This window comes from Pipistrellus hanaki, assembly GCF_964339955.1.
Source record: "Pipistrellus hanaki genome assembly, chromosome: 5".
Classification (NCBI taxonomy): Eukaryota; Metazoa; Chordata; class Mammalia; order Chiroptera; family Vespertilionidae; genus Pipistrellus; species Pipistrellus hanaki.
Window position 1 is genome coordinate 57170234 of NC_140507.1, and position 26422 is coordinate 57196655.

Genomic DNA, 26422 nt, shown 5'->3' on the forward strand with positions numbered 1-26422 from the left:
GGGGCTGAAGAAACTAACAAAATAGGGTAGAATATACGAAAATAGGTTAACCTTAAATTCTATGAAATAAATTCTAAGAAACATAGAAAACTAGCATTTCTATAGAAAAGCAAAATGCTGTGGGTGAGAAAAAAAAATAAATCACTATAGCTTCTGATGGTGTTGCCAGAAACCACAACCCTAAATCTGGTCCTTCCACAGAATGTGGCATTCATTACTAATTATTTAGTGCTAATTTTTGAAATAGACTTCTATTGGAGGAACTAAAATTCTTGCCTGATTTTGAAGTGCAACCATGGGTCAAAAGGAAGACTATCCGGTAAGTTACCATATATATATATATATATATATATATATATATATATATATATATATATATACTTTAGGAAGGTGACAGGGAGGCCACTGAAAGAGGAGAGCGACAGAGTTCAGACACTAGAATTTTTCCCTGATCCCTGCTTTTTTATCTCCTACTTGGAGATTTCCAGGATGGATAAAAGGAGGACCACACAGAAACCACATCAACAGGAGGGTAAAATGGTGCTGTGGCGGGTTAGAAATATAGGCCCTATGAAGGCCACTCACCACTCATATCCTAACTCTCTGGCTTTCTTACCTACTAGAAGCCATGTGAACACCCATTAAATTCCTACATGTCTGAATGGGGCAGCAATAGTATCTGAACTTGAGAGTCATCATTCCTGGTAGTAACTAATTGTGTAAAATACAGAGAGATCTCATAGAAGAGAAAATGACTATACAGAATAAACTGAAGTCTGAGAGAGAAATTTACTTTAGAATTTAGAAATAAATGGTTTCCAAACATAGACTAAAGTAAATGCACAAAACTTCTCAAGAAATATGGCATATATATATATATATATATATATATATATATATATATATATATATAAATAACATGGAGTCAAACGTAGTGCATGACATTATGCAATGAAGTACTTCACTGACAGTGAAAAATAGCAATACAAAGAAAAATGCCAGAATAAGAAGAGATAATTTTTTTCCCCTTCCTGGCCCAAATATGTTGTAGAAAATATGGATATAAGAATTCTACTTTTAAATATTTTCAAATTATAACGGTATCACATTTGAGAGAAAAATACCCTATTTAAACTGATGAATTGAAAGAATCATCCACGGGAAAATGATGATTACTGTTCAAGTTTCTTGTGCTTTTTTGTAACAAATGCTATATAATGGACTATACAAGAAAATGATTAGTGAAACAAAAATCCAGAAATTATAATGACTAAGTAAGATGAAGACCCAAGTGAGAAATTTACTACGTTCTTACTTTGGGTTATTGTGGATGAGCTAATCAGAAAATTAAGATTTACACACATGAGCTCCAAATTGAACTTATGAAATAGCAAACGATGATGAGACACAGAAAAAAACCCACCTCTCTAGGAACACACCTGGAGGAATCAATGATTTAGACCTACACTTAGGGTAATAGGTTGGGAAAAGGGAAAAACAAAGATAAAGAAGCCCAGTCCCTGAAGCCAGATCTCCCCAGAACTCCTTGGCCTTGATGTCCCAGGTGGGCCAGGGATGCTGTGACTACAGGCACCCAGGGGCATGGGAGCCACCTGGGCTGGCGCCTTACATCAGGCTCCCTGCAATCACCCACCAAGTCTGAACCGGGTGGCTATGGGCCAGGCCATAGGCAGGGGCTTCTGGGGAACTCACTGGGCTGCCAAGGTCCATCCAGCTGCTCCAAATTAGAGTGGTCAGTCGCATGAAGTCAGATTTCACCTGAACATCTTGGCCTTGCCTCCTGGGCCAGACAGGGGAGTCCTCTGATGCAAGACACCCGGGAGCCCAGACTCACAGAGGCCCAGCACAGAACTCTTAGCAGTCTGGTTCCAACTCCTTTCCTAGTTCTGCATCAGGAATGTGGTGTGAGGAACCACTGGCCCAGGAAAATGGCCTAGAGATCCCAGAAGCCTGAGCGCAGGGGCCCGGGAGGGAGTTGGGCGAGGGGGCGGAGGGGTATGTGTTCAGAAGTGAGCTGTCCACACATGGGCTGTGAACCTTCATAGCTGGGCTCCCTGGGATTGGCGGGTGTCTGGACCTTGCAGAGATAAACGTGGTGAAGACTTCCTGGGACGCACTAAACTGTCAGGGCCCATCCCTCTGCTCCAAAGTCTCTAATTCCCCCGATGCCAGATCTCCTGGGGTCTAAGAAGCCTTTCAGAGCCCGCCTGGGGCTACAGCAGATGAGAGACACCTGGAAATCTTGATTGCCAGGCAGGCTGCAACGTTTTATGGATGATGGGGCCAAACCCAGTCTGATAGTAACCACCTTCTCAGCCTCCTAGTCAATGGTGAAGGGTGGGAATCTCTGGCCCCAGGATAAACCCAATTCTGAATTGTAGCATTTACCTTTTCTCTGAGGAACAATTGCAGCCTCACAAAGAATAGAGGGGCTGTTTGTGAAATAATTGAATTAATGAAAGGTGAGCGGGCGGGTAACTCTGACTTATATCACATATGCAGCTACCCACACAGTGTCAGATGGCTGAGCACTCTCTTCTCAGGTGAAACCCAGCCACCATCCCTGCTTTTGGAACCCCTTTTCCTTCTCTATAGTTGACCTAAAGAATCTTAAAACCTGAAGTCAGCAGACAAGTTCTGTTATACACCTGCCCTCTCCATTGCCTTAGATTAGACACGAATCTTTGTATATTTTACCAGAAACTTTTGGAAGTTACAATTAAAAAAAAAAATTATTTGATGACATTACTCACTGAACATATACACTGAGTGGCCAGATTATTATGATCTCTGAACATAAAATTACCTGGCTACTCAGTATATATACATTTGAAGCCCGGTGCATGCATTCATGCATGGGTGGGGTCCATCCAGCCTGGCCAGGGGGAGGGGACATGGGCAGTTGGCTGGCCTGCCTGGTGGTCAAACTCCTGGTTAAGGGGAAAATTTGCACATTAGCCTTTTATTATCCTTACATAGGATATACAGAGATCATAATAATCTGGTCACTCAGTGTAGTTTTCCCTATAACTCTGGTGCTTAGGCAAAAGCAATTTCAAATTTAGAATGCTGTGCTACCTTCTTCTATTTCAAAAATCTGTATGCATCCCTATTTCTTTGTTTACTGAAATATAATTGATACATTTTGTAAGTTTAAGGTGTTCACTATATAGATTTGATAAGTTTATATATTGCAATGTGATTACCGCTGTAGCATTAGCTAACACCTCTAATACATTACATAATTATCAATTCTGTTCTTCAGTGAGAGCAATATAAATCTATTCTCTTAGGAACTTTGACATTTGAAATACAACGTTGTTGACTATTGTTTTTTGTATACATAAAAACATCTCCTCAATCCCTCGACCCCAGCCCTAGGTAACCATCATGTTTCTGTTTTTACAAGTTCATCATCTTTAGATTCCAAATATAAAGTGATATACAGTATCTGTTTTTCTCCTCTGACTTATCTCACTTAGAATATAGGCATACCCCATTTTGTGGTGAGTTTCACAAACCTGTGCAGTGTAGAGGGAGGCATAGGCTGAGCACTTGGGGCACTGCAGTGCCCACAGTCCCAGTGGGGAAATCATCTTGTCAGATTCTCCCAGAGGTTCCTGGGCAGACTTCCCGTGGAAGTCCTGAGTGAAGTCAGCAGGAAATGTGTCCCTTCAGTGCCTTTTGATATTCTTACCTTTTCTTTACCAACCTCTTTCCTCCTCCCAGTCACGGAGGTCCCATCTCAGTACCCTGGGTGCTGCCAGGGATCACCCACTTACCCACTCACTGCTCTCCCTTCCCCAGCATGAGAGGATCCCACACAATGTCACCCTGGGGAAGGTGCCTGCTGGCCGAGTTCCCATTAACATCTCCAGTGCTTCCAAGCTAATCTTATTATTAGATTTGCTCCAATGGAGTGCTGTAATCTCTCTTTGGGAAGACTGGACTTCTACAGTTTCTCTGGTCTGTGGGTTTCTGCCCACATTAGCACTCTGCAGGTTTTGCTCCATCCTGGAAGGTAGGGAGAGGTTCGATGGCCCTTGCTTAACCAGCCTGTACTGAGGTCTGGGTGCCTATTACCAGATGCATGGTGTCCTCCTGGTTTACTGCGTGTGGTTTTGGATCCCACAACTCTCACACAGACACTGTTGTTTATGAATGGATGTCTAATTAGTTGTGAATAAAGGTGGACACGCGAGGGATGTCTTATACTGCCATAATACTGACCCCACTCTTCCTTATTTCATATGATTTACATTTATCTCAGGTCTTTTTTTTCCTTTTTCTGAAAGGAACCCAAGCTGATCTACAAGGAGGTACATTTTCTCAAAATATATAAAACTCTTTTCTTCTAGAAACTCCTGGTAATTTTATAAGAAGGTAAACTCATTTATTCACATTTTCTACAATCTCTCTCTCGCTATGGAAATGTTACCTGCTATGACTGAATGAATATGTATGTTTCTTGGTCCCATTCCTTCTAATGGTAACTTTAAAACTGTCCTTTACATAAATGTAGAGTATATATATATATATATATATATATATATATATGGCCTAACTTCTGACTTATGATAACTATAACATACACAAGATGAGTAAATTATTCTAATCTCACTATTATTTGTCTCTTTTCTGGCTCTGTGATGCAGCAGAAATTCAAAGATCTGCATGTATCACGATTTGGAGATACTGATGGCAGTGAGGGCAAAACATAACTTTGTTCATGAGTGATATGTGTCTATTCCAGACGATTTCATGCAAATACAAGAAAACTGACTCAATAATCACAGTTAAAATTGCATCCCATGTACTGGTTATCTTGCTGAGCTATTCGAGTAATAAGGCATGTGAAGTTTTCCAAATCATATTTTACCCAGTCAGGCTTAAAATATTGCTCTTGCCTGTCTTTCTTCCTCTGAAGTGACACCTTAAAAGTGATGCCTTGTGTGTTATAGATAGAGGAAGGACTAAAAGTAGATCCAATACACTGTCCGTCTAATTTATACCACACAGCATCACCTGGGGACAGTGTGCAATAAGGCAAAAAGGAAAGAACTAAATACTGCTTCTGGCATTTCAGACAGCGTGAGGTTCTGAAGCCATGGGGACTATATTTTGTTTGCTGTCTGTGCCTCAATACCGAGAACTGTCAGAGTTTAAGTCTCCCTCACTTCCTACAATTTACACTGCATCACAAAATCATCTAGGAAATATTTAGTATCAAATTTTAGCTTGCTTTCTTCCAATGGTTCAGAAGTGGGGTATTTTTTAAGTATACTCTGAATTTAGAAGACAACACCCAATGTTCTTCTCTTTTATTAATGTAAGTTTTTCATAACCATCCTTACGAAGCCTGTTTGTTTTATTTGTTTTGTTTTTGTTAATATCACCCACTTCTCTCTCCTTTTTAAGAACATGTCCTTGATTCTAAATCATAGGAAAATAAACAGCTGGGTTGCAGTGATGACCCGAGTTATATATTGTAATACATTAAGTCATAGATAGCCAAATATGTGGGGTTTTTTTATATTAATGTAAGACATTGGGTAGCAATTATAGATGTTTTGTTGATCAGTTACAATGAAACTATGCTAAGGTCAGTGTGTTATTTAAGTTTGTAATGCTCACAAAACCTAATAATACATTATCTCTGTAATTTTTTATTATATCAAGGTGAACTCCATTTCAATCTGAAAAATAATGTCTAAGTTGATTTCATAATTTTTGAAGAAATAACTCAATACTATTCTAACATATTATAAATTCAAAGATATTTTAGGTAGGTAATAAAACTAAGTAATTTAATATTTCAATTATTTGAAAGCTTAAAGATGATTAGTTATACCAACATGCAATATAAAGACATAAAGTTAGTAATAAACTGATTCAGAAAATATAAACATGTAGTTGATCATGTTTTTTTTTTTTACCAAAATCAGAAGTTACATTTTTAGATATACTTAACCTCATCAAATGTTTTTTGATCATTTACCATAGTCTTGTTTTTTCTACCTAGGTTTCAAAATAAAACAGACCTATATGTAAAGAACATATTTCTTGGTATTTTCAACTGACTGAAGATTCACATTGGATCATAAATATGACCTTCCTTTTTGGATGAGAAACTTATGATACTCATATTCACTTTCTGACACCTAAGCTGTATCCATAAAATGGAATACAACTATTGCCCAGGGTATAGGTCATCTTGCATGACCACATTTTCAGGGAAAAAAAATGTACAAAAAGTTAAGGGATATATTTATTTATAGAGTCAGCTTAAATAGTAGTTTAATGTAACATATTTCATAATTGATATAACTTAAGATAAACATTCTAATAATTTAAATATTATAAATTTTAAAATACTTTAAATATTTATCACTACCTGTAGAGAGCAAAAGGTTTATTCTAAAAACATTCTTAAAATGAAAATAATTTAGAAATTGTTTTGCAACATGTGCATTATAACTCATATTTATTCATTCCTTTTTTTTTTTTAAGATTGGCAAGTGTTTGATGTATTTTAATGGTTAAAATAAGTTATTACATGTGACAGAAGATAATATAATTCCTAAACTATATTTTATAAACTTCTTAGGTTTAGAAGGAAGACTGATTTTTAAAACTCTCAGAAATGTTTTTATAAGACTGACTTTTTGGAGCAGTTTTAGGTTCACAGCTAAACTGAGGGGAAAGTGCAGAGATTTTCCCATACACCCTGTGTCCCCACATGCAAAGGCTTCCCCATGATCATCATTCCCCACTGGTGTGTTACATTTGTGTGTTTTTTTTTAAATATATTCTAAACAGTTTTACTGAAGTAGAATTGATATAGAAATATATAATTGATGGACCTGCATTGACACATTATTACCCGAATTTCTTACATAAGGGTTCACAATTGGTGATGTATATATGTATTTGTATTGATTTCAGAGAGGATGGGAGAGATAGGAAGAGAGATAGAAACATCATTGATGAGAGAGAATCATTGATGGGCTGCCTCCTGCACACCCCCTACCGGGGATTGAGCCTGCAACCCAGGCATGTGCCCTTGACAGGAATCAAACCTGGGACCCTTCAGTCCGCAGGCTGAGGCTCTATCTCCTGAACCAAACCAGGCAAGTGGTATATATTTTGATCAGTTTAGACAAATGTGTAATTACATGTATCGACCATTATAGTAATGTACAGAGCATTTTCACTGCCCTCTCATTATCTCTCGATGATATTTTTCAAAATCATTATTAATTTGTAAATTAAAATATTTTACATGAGAAAAAATTGAGCAAGTTTTTAATCAATGAAAAGCATAGTATTAGTATGTTCTGATAATATCCTTTCACCCTGGAGCAACTGAACCAGCTTTCCCTGCTAGGAATGTGCAGCTAGAATACAGTTGACCCTTGAACAATGCAGGGTATGGGTTTTTACCCCCATCCCTGATGCAGCCCAAAATCCATGCATAACTTTGACTCCCAAAAAAACTTAACTGATAATAGGCTACAGTTGACTGAAAGCCTTAATGATAACATAAGCAGCCTATTAACACATATTTTGTATGTTCTATGCATTATATACTGCATTTTTCCAATAAAGTAAACTAGAGAAAAGAAAAAAAAAAATGTTATTGAGAAAATCAATAAGGAAAATTAATTTATAGTATTTATTGAAAAATATTCCCAGATGAGTTCCCACACAGCAGTCTGGCTTGCACCAGGCTTGCACAGCAGTCAGTTGAACAAACCTGTATTGTTCAAGGGTCAGCTGTTAATTGCTATAGAAACCAGGGTAAAAGCCTACGGAAAGCTGTTGGCTCTTCAAAGTCATTGCTTTTTTGTGTTCTGAGGAGCCATCTCTCTCCACTTTTAACCCATAAAGCATAAATGTTGTTGCTTCTCTCTACCTCCTAAATCCTGCTAAACTTCATTTTCACTGAACTCTAACCCAGTAATATTTATAAGAAAGGAATTCTGGGAAATACAGTAACAGCATAACCAGCCTGAGATAAAACAATCTGACCCAAATACATTAAGATATGAAACTCACTATATAATACCCCCTCTGCCTCCAGGTCCTACTTATGGGCAAGTTCCCTCTCCATGAGGCAGAGCAAATCTGCCTGTGCAAATGCTTAGCACTCAGTGTCCAGGATTTGCATAGAGATAGAATGTGGGGCTGTGAATGACCCATCAGCAAGCACACTGACTCAGAGCCTAGAGAACTAAGAATTGAAGGACAAAGAATTAAGTAAATTATTTATAACTGAAGGTGGTAGGGAGGAAAGTGTTGGGCAAAGCTGTGGCAGCTGCATTCATTTTCTGGATGCAGTAGTAGCAGTTATGATATTAGCAGCTTTTATTCTCCAGACTCCTAGTCTATGGCAGTAGAAATACAAATTTGTCTGATTCCAGCATATAGTTTGTTTTCATTCAAAGGTCAAAGCCCTATCCTATGGACCTCACATAGATAATAAGGGTTATAGAATATATTTTCTTTTGTGATTATTTGTATGTCATCGTTTTTAAATTAGTTGAATTCCTAAAATACAACATGATTTGGTCATTTTGAATTTTTTATTAAAGTATGGAATGCATACTGAAAAAAGTGTACCTATCAAGAGCTCAACCTTCATTTGTAACCAGTACACAGATTAAAGAAAAGATTACTAGTAAAACATCACCAGTAAAAAAGGGGAACTCCTGGTGTCCTCCTGCTAAACAATAATAGTTATCAAAGCTTATTATAGTGGCGATCAGTACTCCAAGTTTTATAATTTCATATTAATGAAATTGTATAGTATATGTGCTTCATTATCTGACTTCTTTTGCTAAACACTGTACTTGTAAATTATCCAAATTGTTGAGTGGTTGCCATTAATTTGTGTTTCTTTTTGCTTAGTAATACTCAATTGGGTAAATATTTATTACAATCATTTAACTATTGTTGATAAACACTGGGTAGTTTTCAGGCTTTTGCTGTTATAAAATTATGAGCCATCCAGTGCATGTCCTTGTTAAATAGATACATTCTTCACAGTAATTTCCTAGGAGTGGAATAGTGAGGCATAGGATATGCATACATTGAGCTGTAGTTATCACTGCCAAATTATTTTCAAAATTGACTTGTAATGTGTTCCAGTATGCAGGCTAGAGAACTTTGGTTAATTATGTTCTTCAAATGCACTATATCCTTATTGAAGCTTTGTCTGCCTGTTGCATTAGCTATTATGAAAGGTATGTAGGTGGCATCCACTACCTTTTAAGTTCTGTCAAGTATTGCTTTACATAAATTATGCTTCTGTATTTAGAATAGTGATTTCTTCAGAGGATTAGTTTTTGTCATTATGATTTTTTTTTCATTATCTCAGCAAAGATTATCTGTTTAATGTATGCTATCAGAATCTCAGTTGAATTCAAAAAAATCTGAGCTATCAGGTATTAGCATATCTCAGTAAGACAATAAGCCACCATAAAATGAACAGTCAAGCCTTTAATCAGCCACTGTGGTAGTATGTAGTACAAGACGCTAAGCCAGAGAAAGCACTGATTCCATCTCCTTTTCCTTCTATTTTTCCACACAGAACAATGCAGGTGGATCAGCTTAAATGTTGGGGTGGGGGTGGGAGGAGCTGTCATCTCACTGCAGAGAGAGCCCTGAACAGACACCTGTGGAAGGCCTCAGTCAAAGGGTTCAAATAAAGAGGTCTGCAAATGGAAACACCTCAGCTGGGACCAAAGAACTATGTGAGAGCATGGCTGGCCGGGGCCTGAGTCCTGACTGCAACTTGCTTCAGGGACTGAGATGCACTCATGCTTACAGTCCCCAGAGAAGGCACATGCAGCTGACTTGAAGCTAATAGAGTCTCTGTCTGGTTAGCCTTCCTAGTTATTGTTAACTAGAATATTTGAATGCCACAAACTATTTAATTATACCTGCAAATTGAGGTTTAAATTCCTGTGCCCCATCTCGCTTCCCAGATCACAATAAGCAAAAGTTATGACTAAAACCCCCAAAATTCAACTAAACTCATTGCTCATTATGACACAATGTCTCCTATAAGACAAAGAAAGAGAAAGGTTAATTTCATTATATTTTATGTTCAAGTAATAGCTTCATATTTTTAGAGTCTTAATATCTGGGGTGACATCAGAATATGAAAGGATCTATTATATCTCAATAATTTTACTATTATTACTTTGTCTTATTACCTGTAACTTTTTTGTTTTTCTCTGTTTTTAGTTTTTAATGATTAGTTTTAGCCTGTTTGTGTGTAACTTTCTTTATATGTTACAGCATTTACTCACATATATCTGGTTAAATAAAATGTTATGTTTCAGCCTGAAAATTAGGAATCACGTTTATTATTGGTTATATCAGTGGCAAAACCTTCAAGTTACCCTTAACTACAGATACCATAAAATGTTAATTTGTAGACTTTCTATGTTCATTTATTAAAATATTCCTGATCAGAAAATATACTACAACTCTAGGCTCTAATTAAGAATTGCTCTTGGTCTTATTCTAACTTCAAAATGTGACATTTCTTGGAATACACAGTGTATTTATTCTCACAAATAAAATAATTACTTTAGCCAACTTTATAAAGTCATAAAGTGCCCTCCAAATATCTGAAATTAAAACCTGCCTGAGTACCAAGCATGTAGCATGAATACCAGACATACTCTGCCTTGATGTACAAGATTCTGTCTCTTTCTCTCTTTTTCTCTCTGTCTCGTACACTAGCAGTCTCTTACTTTTTCACATAGCTACAGATGCTTGCTGCATTTTCCTCCAAATAGTATTAGCCACAAGAAAAACATAGCATCCAAAAAACCAAACATAAAATCCAGCAGAGGGGAGAATATCAGTATATCTAATTTATGGACTCGTTTTCTGTTAGATCTCTGAACTGGCTTTGTTCCTCAATGCAATCCACTGCTCCTAATGTTGTCTTCTCTGGACAATACCCCCTCATTTTAGGATGATTCTTTGGGACTGAGGAGTAATATAACTCGGTTGCTATTAACTCTAGGCTACAGCATTATAATTGCTGTTCCCTTGTTTTCTCCTCATACCTTTTCAAATAGCCTTCCATCTTATAAATAAATCTTCGATAAATTATGCCAAAATTAATGGGCCTTCTGCCTGTTAGAACCTGACAGATACAAAGAGTAGATTTTTATTGCTAATGTAAGTCTTCAGAACAAATAAGAAAAGTAGAGTGAAGATTATTGGTGGCCAGAAGTTCTAGAAACTGAAAAGACAGTATGTTGGGGGAGGGGAGGGGGGGGGGAATATATGTAGCCACTGAACCACTAAGAAATATATCAGTGAGATATATTAAGAATTTATGGGGAATGAAATGGATGTTGGGGATGTGTATAACAAGAAAACATAGTGATATAATTTAAGGCAAGAGTGTTAATGTCTGGAACAAGCAACAAAAATCAATGAAGGTATCTAGTTAATGCTGTCATAGACCAATGTGAGAAAAAAGAACCACACCTTAGAAGGGTTCTGGGTAATGTATTTTATCCAAGAAACTCAGATTAGGAAACATTAATAACATTCAAGGGATATTTTACAGCTCAATGAAACTTTTAAAAAATTGGCGGTAGTGGTATGTTATCATCAAAGAACATGCATGACTTGCCTTTAAGTTAGTCAATATTTTTTGAGAGAGTTAACTAAGTATGTTAACTACCGTATTTTTCGGACCATAAGACGCACTTTTTCCCCCCCAGAAGTGGGGGGAAAAAGTCCCTGCGTCTTATGGTCCAAATATAGCCTACACATATACTGTAAAAAAAAAGTTTTTTTACTTGCCCGGCTCTGTGTGGTCTCTGTGTGCTTGCCCGGCTCTAAAATGGTTCTAAATGCTGCTGTTTACTTTACAGGGTTGATTACATGTGTTTATGACTGTGATGTTGGGTTTTAATGCACATAAAATATTTTAGGACACTATTTGTTTCAGAATCTTTTTTTCTTCATTTCCCTTCTCTAAAAACTGGTGCGTCTTATGGTCCGGTGCGTCTTATGGTCCGGTGCGTCTTATGGTCCGAAAAATACGGTATATAGTAAAGTACCTGCCACATATTAAGTCTGAGATAACTGAATAAATTGGCAACTAAAAAACAACAAAATGCCTAGAAATAATCTTAATAAGAAACATATTTGAGCCAAGAACACAATTATTTATAGCAATGATGGAGAGGTTTTGAAAAAATATGGTGAAATATACTATCCTCATGTGGAAAGACTGGATATACTTTAAATAGCTTATATGTTTAATGTAATTTAAATCAAAATCTAAATGAGTCATTTTGAAATAGAAGAAATTATCTTTAGTTTGTTTTTTAATGAAAACCAAAAGGAAATAAGAACAGAAAAAAACTGAATGGTTTTAAAATTTAAAAAAATGTCATATTTTGAATATAGAATGCTTCTGTTTCAATTAAATAAAAAATGCAAAAATATACTTTTTAAAACTGATAAAAATAAATCACAGATATAAACCAAAGACTATTATTTTAATACTAGAGGCCTGGTGCATGAAATTCGTGCATGGGTAGGATCCCTAGGCCTGGCTGGCAATCAGGGCTGATCGGGGCCTTCCTTCATTCCACACTGCCCTCTTTGGTCAGCAGCAATCAAACCCCTGTCTCCAGGTTGAACTCCTGTGGAGACACTTTGCATATCAGCCTTTTATGTATATAGATAAGAGCATAAAATTAAGCTTTATAGCTCTTTAAATTTTATTATCTACCAACATTTTTAATAGGTAATAAAAGATGGTGTATGACTTTTAACAATCATAATAATCACAAATGAAAAGGTATGACATTTCAAAGGTAGAGAGATTAATTCTGAAAACTAAGGGTAACTGTCAAATTTCTTTAGGTGAAAGCCAATTTTTTCATTATACAGCTAAGGAATAATTTATTATTTTTAATAAATATACTTGCTATTAACAAATTTCCCATGTTAAAATATGCCCACCCTGTCTGTGTATGCAAATTTACCCACCATCTTTGATAGGCTAGTTTGCATACTTGCTCTGATTGGCTGGTGGGCGTAGCAGAGCAATGGTTAATTTGCATGTTTCTCTTTTATTAGTGTAGGTTAATAATAAGACCATTAATAATTCATTAAATGAAGTATAAATCAAGCAAGTAACTAATTATCCAATGTTTTATAAAATACTCATAAAGATACAGCTCTTGACAGCCAATGAGAAATTTTTAAAAAAACATTGAAGGAACACATGATCAAAGAGTTTTGGAAACAAGATAAAGCTAAGGAGAAATGTACTAGTGAGGATGGAAGAGGTGGGTATGACTGATAGATTCTAGAAATATTATTGTTTACTACTGAATTTTATGGTTCCACCAGATTATTTTGTAAATATTGTTAAGTCAATTCAAAAGATTATGTGTAAAAATAAAATCAATATTGAAGAAGAACAAAGTCAGAAAATTGACACTACCTAACTTTGACTTAATAAAAACTATGGGGATTAAGACAGTGTGGTATTATTGAAAGGATAGAAAAATAGGTGAAACAAAATAGGGAACCCATAAATAGTGTTTTGTCTGTGGTAAGCAGCTTTAAATAAGACTTAATCTGTACTTGATGAGAATTTTCAGTGCCCTTGGCTACATTCATTCTTGTGTTAAAATATTAAATCAATTTCCAATATTGATTCGAAAATATTATTTTTGAATTTTTTCCACTACAATTGTAACATTTTCCTCTTAGATATTTTAAGATATTCTAACATTTTCCTCACTTATTTATTTTCTTACTAGAGGGCTTGTGCACAAAATTCTTGAACTCACGGGGGGTGTGGGGGGATGGATCCCTCAGCTGGCCTGCAACCTCTTATAGTCCAGGAGCCCTCAGGGGATCGAGATCAAGGCTGGAGCCATCAGCCGGACATCCTTTTCACTGCCACGGAGGTGGGAGAGGCTCCTGCCACCACCACTGAGCTCGTCAGCTGTGAGTGGCGCTCCCCCTGTTGAGCACACTGACCACCAGGGGGCAGCTCCTGCATTGAGTGTCTGCCCCCTGGTGGTCAGTGTGTGTCATAGCGACCGGTCATCCCCCTGTTTGGTTGATTTACATATTAGCCTTTTATTATATAAGATGACTTTGTTATTCATGATTGAAATAGGAAATTCTTTGCCACTTAGTAAGAGCAATGATGATGTTTTTATTTTATTTTTTAAATAAATACTTTTTTAAAATTAATAATTTCTAAAATAAACTTAGTGCATTTTAATCCTATTTTTCACCTTTGGTTTTCAATTTAGAAGAAAATTATGTTTAATTATGAAGAAATATATCAACTGTTTCTTTTCTACTTCCTCATTCACCTTAAACTTTTACAACACTATTTCTTGTGCCTAACTGGAGAAGTAAATGCTAAACCAATTGAAGGAGCTGTGGCAGAAATATGAAAATGCTTTTGATATGGCTATCCCAGTAGTAAGTTAAAAATAAAGTTAAAAAATAGTTTTTTAAAGAAAAATATACAAACCAATTCAGAGAGAGGCAAAATGCTGCCAATCTTGCAGCCTGTGCAGGTATTTTCTCAGAGATAACTGTTTTTCATTGGGATAGTCCACATCAAATAAACCTGCCATAATTGTTTTTTTTTCAATCAAAGGTTGTAAATTTTTCCAAGGTTAATTATTTTCCTTTATCCAAAATGAATTTCCTATGTCTTCTGAAACACTGATGTGTACTTGATGTGAATTCCAAGCATTATTTGAATGTTTCTTTATATTCGTTTTTAAGGTTTCAAAAGTTGCCACATACATCAAACATCCTTTGAACAGAGGAACACTGTAATAATGAGGGGGGAATGGTGCTTGCCAAGTGCACAGGATATTATAGTACTTGCTCCCCAAACAGCATCAAAGAAATGAAACAAAAGAAAGAAACTGCCAGGCAATGGATCAAGCAAGTTGGTTGCCTTACTAACTAAATAATGCAGAGCGTCTCATGCCTCCTGTGGGCATGTCTCTATGTCATCCCCTCTAACAGTTCAAAAATGACTTTGTGATTTGTCTGACTAGGTATCAAAGTTCAAACAATATCTTCTTTCGATTTTACAGTACTTAGACTATGAATAAGTCTGTTGGAGATAAACCAAGATGCAGCTTTCTGAATTTGTGCTGCAGAGGTTTTTATCAAGCCGATACTTCTCACATACACGTTCCCAAATGATGTCTTGCAGTGTTATAGAGCAAATCATCATCCCAATTTCAGTGTTGGATTCAATGACTGAGTAAACCTTCAAGTTATTCTGGAAGCTGGTTAAGCAAATTTCAAGTCAGACATGATGTACATAGAAGACATCATGGTGGGGAAAGACGAGCTGGTTGGTATTTATTTTTAATCTTTTTCTCTAGTCTCTTGTTCATGAATGTCTGCTTGTTCCTTGATCTTATACAATTGCCACCCCCATTTTTTTTTTCCCCCCTGAATTTTGTTGTGAAATGTGTTAGGGTCACCGAAGGAGGAACACAAAAGGACAAAAGAATTAAGAATTTACTAGAGGTCCAGTGCACAAAATTCGTGTACTTGTGGAGGGATTCCTCAGCCTGGCCTGTGCCCTCTCACAATCTGGCAGCTTTGGGAGGATGTCTGACTGTTGGCTTAGTGGGCCTAAGCTGTCAGTCGGATATCCTTAGCTTTGGCACAGAGGCTGGAGAGGCTCCCACCACTGCCACTGTGCTCGTCAGCCATGAGCCCTGCTTCTGGCTCAGCGGTCTTCCCCTGTGGGAGCACACCAATCACCAGGGGGCATCTCCTGCGTTGAGTGTCTGCCCTCTGGTGGTCAGCACACATCATAGTGACCAGTCATTGAACCATTTGGTCATTTGGATAGTAGCCTTTTATTATGTAGGACACACTGTAGATGAGGCCCCTAGAACCATAACAAATACAAAAAAAAAAAAAAATCACTGTTAACTCATTCTCCAATTGCCCCACCTTAAAATCAAATTTCTCCCCTGTGGGACATGGGTTGCACCTTAAAAACCACTGGGCTTGACACTTTTCCTCTCTGAGCTTCATTTCTGAATACATTTGCATATACCGTGGGAATTGTAATATCTTCTCCGCCTACCTCACTGGATTGTCTTGAGAAGGTTCTGAGCTAATAAACCTAGAAATGTTTCAAGTAAGTGATGTCTAAAAGGGAAGGGATTGTTATTTTTAAGCCCACGGGTACCCTCATAGGCAGCAGGTGCAGATTAGGGAAGGAGGACATGATTGTGTCCTGGGACTGTAGCTATGGAAGCTTTGCAGAGGGTTTTTCAGGCCTCGAGGGGTGGGCTCTGGCCAGCAGCCCTGTAGCAGAGGTCATCTCTGGAGGCACTGGTGGGGGCAGGGCATTAGGGGGCATTAGGGGGCGGTGAGGCCAAAAGGGGAGTAACTGTCAAACCTTCCCTCTTGGTGCCATGCTTTAAATTGTTTCACAGCAGTACCTGCTCAGGGTGGGGCTCCAATCTCCTGGAGCTGGGTGGGGTGGAGCCAGGCTGGCTAGGAGGACAGGTTTAGCCATGCTTCCAGTGCTACTGCGGGAGGGGGGAGGGGGGATGTCTCTGATCCTTGGGGATCACTCAGGCCTGCCTCCATCCAAGTGTGGAATTGTAGAGAGGAGAGGCATGCCCAGCCCCAGTGCAGGGGGCCTGGCAGCAGTGGGCTGTGGGTCCCAGGTGCCTCAAGGGTGCTGACTGGTTGCTGACATGCTATTGCTGTGGGCATCCCTGGCAGGGTGGCAGGAAGAGATGGGGAGTCAGAGATGCGGGCTGCAGCTACCCCCAAGGCTGGGTCTTCTCCCTGTCTGGTCAGCCTCCATGTCCGCCCAGGGGTGCGGGGGCTGGGGTAGCGTGTCCATGCAGGGGGATTGGGAGAGCTCCCTGTGGCTGCTTCCTCTTCCTTCTTTGCTGTCTGGGCTCCTGTCAGGCACTCTCCTCAGACCCCTGGGAACTTTGCTCTGGCCACCCACCCTCTGCTGCATGCTCATCCTCCTGCTGGTCTGTCAATATGCAAATTGGCCATTACTGGGACACCTTAACCGCAATTAGCACATTAACTCTTTATATGTGTAGATTAGGTTATCTGTAAACCAGATGGGCTGAGCCCCAAAATTACACCAGCCCCCAAAGACTGGGAGTAGGAGTTTTTTAAAGGACTCTAAGTGGGCTTTTTCTGGGCAGAGAATTCTGTGCAGGTCCGGATTCTGGGGAACTCTGGAGGGTAGAGGTAATGGTCTTGGCAAGTGGAATGTGGTCTAAGCTAAAGGGAATGTCCATTGTGAAGTGGCCTGAAGGTCAGGTCCCAGGGGAGAAGGTATCAATTCAATTATTTGATCAGACCTAACAAAAATGTTCATTTGCAGCAGCTTCTGTAGTCTGGATTGTTATTGCAAATTGTCATTATTAATTCCTCTTCAGCTTTGTCTGCCAGCTCTAATCAAAACCAATATTTCTGAGAATTTTTAAATTAAAATAATAAAGGAAAACACACACCTGATCAGATGATTAGTGTTTGCATATGTTTGAATACATGTAAAATGCTTTTAATATTCAAACCTATATAGCCCGTCAGGTTCCTCACCCTCCAGCCTTTTATAGTCACCTTGTCCTCTTAACCAAATAAAATGGCTCAGCTTCCATTTCAGGTTGTGAAAGAAAAGAGCCACATGCTAACCTGACAAGCTCAGGGAAGGCCTGCGTGGCAGTCTTGCAAACTCAGAGACCTAAAATAACCACAAAAGATGGCTTGAAAATTAAATATCTAACTACAAACAGGTTATAGTGAGTAGTCATGCTCTATTTCACCTGACAAAGATCAACTTAGATTTTCTTTACTGAGTCCATTTGCCTTCCAACCTCTAAGATAACATATCTGTGAGATGTCTGGGTAACTTGTAACTTCCTTTTTTACCCCAGACCCCTCAGGGCACAACAAATGGCCTGGAGACACTCCCTCATTGTTATTGTTATCAAGTTAATTGTCAACTGTTATTATAATTATGTTAAAGTATCATGTATCCATCTCTGTAAAAGAAGCTCATGTTCATCATTTCACCTTTTACCCTATCCCAGAGGTTTCCCCCGCTTTGCTCTGTCCCACCTCCCTAATCTATCACCAATGAATTTCATGTAACTCACCTACATCCCTTTCCTTTGATTGCCATGTACAAATATAGAAATGTAACCTGCCATTCTTTGGAGCATTATTTCAATTCTTGAGGTTCTGCTTCCCGGCATATGTCAACAGTTTGGCTCAAATAAACTCACAAAAATTCTTTACAGGTTTCAATAGTTTTTTTGTTAAGGCCCTACTGAAACCCTCGCCCCCCACCACTGTTATTACTGATACTTCTTATGATGCCTGAAGGGTTGGTTATGTTTCTCTATAACTTCTCTCCCATGATATTTGTTCCTGAACTAGTCTCATTGATTACCCACCAGGGTCATCTTCTGTCCTTTCTGTTCTGTTCTGCTTGTGTGTTTATTTTTCCTCAGCTTTAATTCCTCAAAAAACACTTTTTTCACCTCTCTAGCAGTGACACTGACTGAAGTTTGAGGATAAAAGAAGTGTGTGGGAATTCTTTAAAGCATAGAGCCCTGTAGTACATAGAGTAACTCCTTGACTGGGCAAAAAAGACAGAAAAATTGTCACCTTCATAAAGCAAATTGTACTCATAGTTTTGTTTTTCTTGAAGCATTATAAAAGCTAATAAATGAGTTGAATTTTTAGCAAAATAGAGTAAATATTAATTTATTTGAAGGAAGTGGAGGCTTTGGGGGGAAAAGAAGACTGGTTAAGTAATATCAGAGAGCAAAAGTCATATCACAAAAGGACAATGCATATTATTGTATGAGTGATTCAAAGGGTTTTCCAATATTAGTGGAAGATATTATTGCATTAATGATTATATGTGTTTACTCTCTAAGGTGGTATATTATTTATTCTTATATATTCTATTCTATCCACAGATACAGTGATAATATGTGATTTGGCATTAGAAGAAAAAGTAGGAGAGCCAACATACAATGATGTTAAATTTAGGAAGTCCAGGGAGAGGAAACAGCATTTACAAAGACATGGAGGTATGAAATAAATGAGACATTTTGTAGAGGTTGGAATGTAGGATGAGTGAATCAGGAATCAAATTAAGATAGCAATATTTGCTATACAGTCTACAACTGATTATAATGGATTTTGTTTTTATGTATCAGATGAAACACAATTTTCCTTTTAAAATATTTTAAAAAATAAGTTGCATATGGTATTTTACAAAATAATGATTGCAATATAGAAATATATTTCTAGTAGATTTTGACTGAACTAAGAAACCCTGAAGATAATAGAGTACTTTGAGAGGAAGAGATTCAGTTGTCCAGGTTATAATTGAATATGTGCTGGGTTGTAATACTATAGGGTGGGGGGGAAGTAGGTTTCTCTTAAAATTCTGAGAACATATGAACAAACCTAGGCTAGTAAGCTGAAAAATGAGATCACATGAGCAGTACTCCAAGTTTTTTAAGGTATAATTTTTGAACAGCATTGGTAAATAGCCCAGCCACAGCCACTAGCTAAGGATTTATGAGGAGGCTCAGCTGAGATTAACAAACAATGATCCAGTTCAGAAGAATCAGCCAGATATTTTGCCAACCTACAATTACATGACCTAAAATAACTGCTTCTATTGCTTTAACCTGCTAACTTTTAGAATGGTTTGTTACACAGAAAAGTTATCTGAAACAACAGCCTTCAAAGTACACAAATGTAATAATAACCATCAACTTTTTTTATACACTATCTCCTAAAATCTTGTAATTTAGGTATAATCTCCAAGTGAATATCCCACTGGCAACTTAAACCTTTTATATACCATAATTATTATTCTATTTCCAAATGTTTTTCTTATATTTATTTTCTTCAGCCATATTGCTACAATACAATAGAAATATGATTATGAATTTCTCTTTAATACATGACCAAACAATAAATCGTTTCAAATGTCTCATAAATGCATCATTTTCTTTATTTATACTGCATCTTACAGGGCAGTTTCACTACTCTGAAAATCCCATGTTCCATCTAGTCACCCTTTTCTCCCTTTTCTGAACTCCTGGCCAACTACTGACATTATTATATCATTGTTTTTGATTTTTCCTTAATGTCATGGAAACCACATAGTAGAGAACATTGCTTTTTCCAGACTTACCTCTTTCACTTAGCAATATGCATTTAATAATCCTTCATGTGATTTTTATGACTTGTTCATGCAATGCAAGATCAGATTCCAGTGTCTGGATGCACCACCGTGCATGTATCCATTCACCTACTGAAGAACATCTTGGTTGCATCCATCTAATGGAGAATATGAATAGAACTGATAACAACTTTTGTGTGCAGGTTTTTGTATGAACGTAAGCTTTCATTTCATGGGGTAAATGTGGAAGAGTATGATTGTTGGATCAAATACAGATAAATGTTTATTTTAAAAGAAACTGCCCAACTGTCTTCCACAGTGGTTGTACCATTTTTCACTTCCTCCAGCAACAGTGCAAGTCCCTGTAGCTCCACATGTTCACCAGCATTTGGTGCTGTCAGCATTTCAAATTTTGGCCAGGCTAAGAGATGTGCTGTAGTACTTGCTTTAATTTACAATTATTCAATAACGTGATGTTGAGCATCTTTTCATATGCTTACTTACCATCTGGGTATCTTCTCTGGGGAGATGTATCTTCAGCTTTTTTGCTCATTTATGAACTAAGTTGTTTGATTTGTCAGTTCCATTTTTAACAGCTTTTGTATATTTTTCAAACAAATTATTTATCAGATATATTTTTCAAACATTTATCCTATTCTGTGTCTTGTTTTTCATTCTCTTAATAGATCCTTTTGCACTTTTTGCAGTTAATCTTGTAGTATTGGTCTCAATTTACCCTAAATCTCCTGGAGAGCATGGTTCACCTTATGAATATTTCAAATAACTTCTTACAGCATTTCAGGTTATAAAGAGCTTAGGTGATGATTCCAGAGGTGAATGAATGAGAAAATAACTCAGCCTATAAGACAACAATTTAACTTTACCAACATAAAAGACAAGAAAAGCCTCACTGGAATTATTTCACTTATCTGAGCTAAGGCAAGGGATGCAACATAATAAAAACAGGACTTCCCTATTTGAAAGCAAAACAAGGGTGACTTCTTTTTCACACAAGGTCATTCAAACACAGTATGTAACACATGCTTATCTCTAAAATATATTATTGTTAAAGCTTTTGAATTTCTGAAAATGCATTGTTATCAAGCAGACGTAGCACAGCTTGCCTACTATTTTGATACTGGATAACTAGTACTTAGGCCATGTTTCCTTTGTGGCTAAATCCTTAGTTGAAGGGTTTGCAAGTCTGCTAAAATAAAACTCCAAAATTTTAAATATGGCATAGGATAATACCGCTATATCACTAAACACTTTACTAAAATAAAAATACATTGTGATAATACATGTGAGAAAGGTTCACAGCTGACTTTTAATTTGAATAGTGATTTTGGTATTTTTCTCTTAAATATTAGGCTATAATTCTTGTATTACTCTCTAGCAATAGCTAATGTATGTTATATTAATTATGTATGTTAATTTAACTAATGCACATTTCACAATGCCAAACAGTATAGCGCTCTCACAATTTTGTTATAATATCTTATATTTTCAAAACACTTCAGTCCAAGTGATTCTTCATAAAAATAACAATGAAATGTCTTCATCAGTGCCTTATGCAGAATCAAAAAATTTGGGGGAAAGAACACATGTAGTTGCGTATTTTGTGTGCAAATATATTGTTGGGGAAAATAAATTCATTGCCAACAACCTGAGCATCACAAATGAATAGGTATTTTGATTGTGCTACCTCAGACCTGATTCTGTTTTAAAATGAAAATGAGTCAGAACAAATACATTTGTATGCAAATGTAATTTAAGCAAATACCAGCTATATAGCTATATTGTATACATGTAAAATGCAGAAGCTTTATATTTTTATAAATTCAACAAAGATTTGCTGACAGTCTAGGGAAGTTTAGGCATTATAGGAATATAATCCCCTGTCTTTCAATTCAGAGCTGTGCGGCCTTGGCTCTGTTTTATTATTACTTATGAAAGTATTCAGATAAGAAGACACATTGCCCTGGTTGGGTAGCTCAGTTGGTTAGAGCATCGACTCCATATGCCAAGATTGAAAATTCAGTCCCTTGTCAGGCACATATAAGCATCAACCAAAGAATGCATAAGTAAGTGGAACAACAAATCAATCTAGCTCTCCTTCTTTCTCTTTCTCCCACCCTCCTTTCCTCTCTCTTAAAAATTAATAAATTTAAAAAAGGAAACACATAACCCCACTTTTTTGAAAAAAGTGATTCTTTGAAAATACAGCCTTCTGTATAATATTCACCGTGTGAGGAAGAAATAATAAAAATAATCCTAGGGACACCAGAGAAACATGCCCCGGATATAGAATTTCTTTAATGATATGTATCTAGCTGATACAAGATTTTTGGACTGGAACATGTGGTGTTCCCTTGGACAGGACTGTTCCCAGGCTCTCTATGTGTCAGAGTCAAAGATGGTATAGTAAAGGTGGAAATTTATTGTAGAACAAGTACAGAGTCCCATGTGGGTAAAGGGAAAGAATTTCACAGCACAGATTCCCACACCCAGAGGAGCAAAGAGTCCCACCCAGTCCCTTCTTCCATGGTTAATCTTTATAAAGATTACAAGTCCCTATATCCTGATATCCCCGCTGATTGGCAATTATCCTCCTTTTGATTTGGTCACTGTAGCAAGTCTTGAGCTCAAAGGTCAAACCTCACATGGGGCTTGTGAGCCTCCTGTTTTCTCATTCCCTCTGTGCTTTCTTCCTCTGTCTTTATTTTGTAAACTAGAGGCCCAGAAGCACAAATTTGTGCACAGGTATATGGGAGCACACTGACCACCATGGGGCAGCTGCCCCATGGTGGTCAGTGCATGTTGTAGTGACTGGTTGACCAGTTGTTCTGGTCATTCAGTCGTACAGGTTGCTTAGGCTTATAGATAGATAGATAGATAGATAGATAGATAGATAGATAGATAGATATAGATATAGATATAGACTTTTGGCTACTCCCAGTTGCCTTATCTTATGGAAATGTAACTTCTGCTGGCTCGCTGTTCACTATCTTATGGAAATGTTACCTCTTGCAACTCTGTTGCCCTGAGTTTTTGTCATGGACCCCCTTAATTTAAAAAAAAAAAAATCCCTAAATCTGCCTATATCCCCCTAAAATTCCTATTTCATAGCCCACTGTATTTTCCCAAAAAAACTAATTCTATGGATCTCAAATTTTACTGATTTAGGTTTCCAGATATAGAGGGTAAAAAAATACAAAATATATTTTTTTGCAAATCATAGTTAAAAAATAGATGAGGTTGGAAAGGCAACCACAGATTGATCATGAAGTGTGCTAAGCATTCTGGAATCTTCCTTGAGGGCAATAAGGACTCTTTAAAGAATTTTAAGTAAAAAGAATTGTATATGTATTCTAGAAAGCAAACTCTGGCTGCAGAGTTAACATCTAAAGTTAAGAAGAGTAAATAGAGGCATATTATGAAAATTGAAGTGAGGTATAAAGAAGGCTTTCACCCACAAACAAGAGGACTAGAGAGAAATTTGGACGGTCAACAGACAGAAAGTGGTGACTTGTGTTTGGGGCATATGATAGAGGGAAGAATAGAGATAGGCCCTTGAACTTTAGTTTTATTGTCACATCCCCAGAGAACTTCCCCCAATCTACCTATGTCATTTCTCTTTGAACTCTCCACACATATGATACTACCCTGGTTTCACATATTAAAATTTAAAATTATCCATCATTTCCATATTTATCAAGGTATATCGTCCTGTTAAAGAATATATATAAGGAGTGAGCCATGTTTTTGTTTTATCATTCTGTTTCTGATATTAGAATAAATATTAGTAGATTAGTAAGAAGGTGTTGAGGAATATAAATGAAAAGATGAACTGAAATTATCCACAATATAGTTCTATTCTGCTATCAGGTATTCTCTATATTTAGGCATTTTGAACTTTTATTTCCAGCCATTGTGTGCTGTTTGTGCTCCTCCAATGCTATTTTTATACTCCATTTCTTTTGCCTTCTTGTGAAAGTATCCTAATAACACCAGTCATTTAAGATTTTAAATTTTCTTGTATATTTGGTAAAGAGCTAGAAAGACTAAATGAACAGGACCTAGTTTGAAGATAACCCAAAAGATGAATTAACAGGATAATGAAATAGGACATTGTCTCTGTGAATTCTGGGGGAAATGTAGTTTCTGAAAAGATTAGTGGGCAAAGTCACATATTGATCCCAATACTAATGTAAGCATTGATCTCTGAAACCAGAATTGTTGACACTACAGCAGTAAAATGTGATGCAGCAACTTCCTCTTCTGTCAGTATGTGTAAACAAACAGTCCTTGTCCAAGTCCTTCCTTTGTAAACAAATAGAAAGTGGAATATACAGATATAAATGAAATTAACCAACATGGAACTGTAACCACTGATAGAGGAAAAATGAACAAAGTGACCAGGCCCACTTTCCTGCCTGGAGGAAAATTCTGGTCTGAAGTAGGGGACACAGCCCTTAAAGTGCCTTAGAGTCTTGTCAAATTAGGGAGAATCAGAGTTTGGAAGAGGTCAAAAGAACTGGATATGAAGGGCAGAAATCAAAAGAGGAGATAATTATGTTTTAACTGAAGATTAATCAGTGGATATGGCCAATGACATTTCAGAAGGCCAGGAAAAAAAGTCTAACTCCTGGTGAACACATTTGCAAACTCACATAGGGCTGGAACATGTGGAGAGTTCTAACCAGCTAAGACTGAGAAACTTTACTCTATATTCAGAGCATTCAGAAGATTTACTAGAGGTGTCATGCCTTAACAGGGGTCCTCAAACTTTTTAAAGTGGGGGCCAGATCACGGTCCCTCAGAGACCTGGAGGGCCGGACTATATGAACTACTAATTCCTACTGTAACACCTCGGCTGCGCTCACTGCCCAAAAAACCTGGCGGGCTGGATCAGACTCCTCTGCGGGCCGCATGTGGCCCACGGGCCGTAGTTTGAAGACCCCTGCCTTAGGACCACTGCTAAAGTAGACCTAGAATAAAGCTACTGACTTCAGTAAATTTTATTAAAAAAAAAAAATCTCAATAAAATTGAGCTTATTGGGAAGCAATTTATCTATTGATTGGATAAATCATACTCCTATATTCTTAAAAGTAACAAAACTTTTTTTAAAAACAACAATAATAAAACATTGTTAATGTTTTATAAAATGATAAAAAAGTAGACCTGTAGAAGTAGCCAAATATGAACCACAGTTAGAAAAAGTAAATTCTCAGTGACAAGATATAAAAAAACAAAAATTATCAGCAACTTGCATTCAACTATGTCTCCCAGCATGCCTCATGGGAGAATGAGGGGAGTGGTGAGACTTAGTGAGTCAGAGCTACACAGTAATTTTGGGGGGAAATTCAGATGGTAGCATTACTAAATGAAGATTTTAAAATAGTTGTTATAATATTTCTAAATATTTAAAATAAATTATGAGGATGATGAAAATGACATGGAAGGTATTTAAAAAAAACAAATTGGCCGAAACCGGTTTGGCTCAGTGGTAGAGCGTTGGTCTGCAGACTGAAAGGTCCCAGGTTCGATTCTGGTCAAGGGCATGTACATTGGTTACAGGCACATCCCCGGTAGGGGGTGTGCAGGAGGCAACTGATTGATGTTTCTCTCTCATCGATGTTTCTAGCTCTCTATCTCTCTCCCTTTCTCTCTGTAACAAATCAATAAAATATAAAAAAAAATAAAAATAAAAAAACAAATTGAACTTTTAGAACTTGAACATTATATAATATACTAGAGGCCCGATGCATGAAATCATGCAAGAGTAGGCCTTCCTTCCCCAAGCTGCTGGAACCAGCTTCCCTCTGGCACCCAGAACCTGGGCTTCCCTGATAGCCCCAGCTTCATCCAGAAGGTCGTTCAGAAGGATGTCTGGTCTAATTAGCATATTATGCTTTATTATTATAGGTAACACACATGATATAGGATACATAAATTCTCTGAACAGACTTAACAGCAGATTAAAATTTCTGAAAAAAAAAAACAAACAAAAAAAACACTAGTGAAAATTAGAACATAACAATAGAAATTATCCAAACAGAAGTAGAGAGAGAAAAAAGAGTGAAGAAAACTGAACAAGGATTCATTAACCTGTGGAATCATAGAAAACAGTCTAACATGTATGT

At 37.2% G+C, this 26422-nt stretch overlaps 1 pseudogene across 1 annotated transcript in view; it reads left to right on the forward strand.

Annotated features, from left to right (window-relative positions):
* Positions 1–295: 295 nt before the first annotated feature.
* Positions 296–26422, forward strand: part of LOC311622567 (jun dimerization protein 2-like) — a 126469-nt pseudogene continuing 100342 nt past the window's right edge. The window contains exon 1 of the transcript in view: positions 296–319. The product of the transcript in view is annotated as a jun dimerization protein 2-like (transcript). The remainder of the gene's footprint in view (positions 320–26422) is intronic.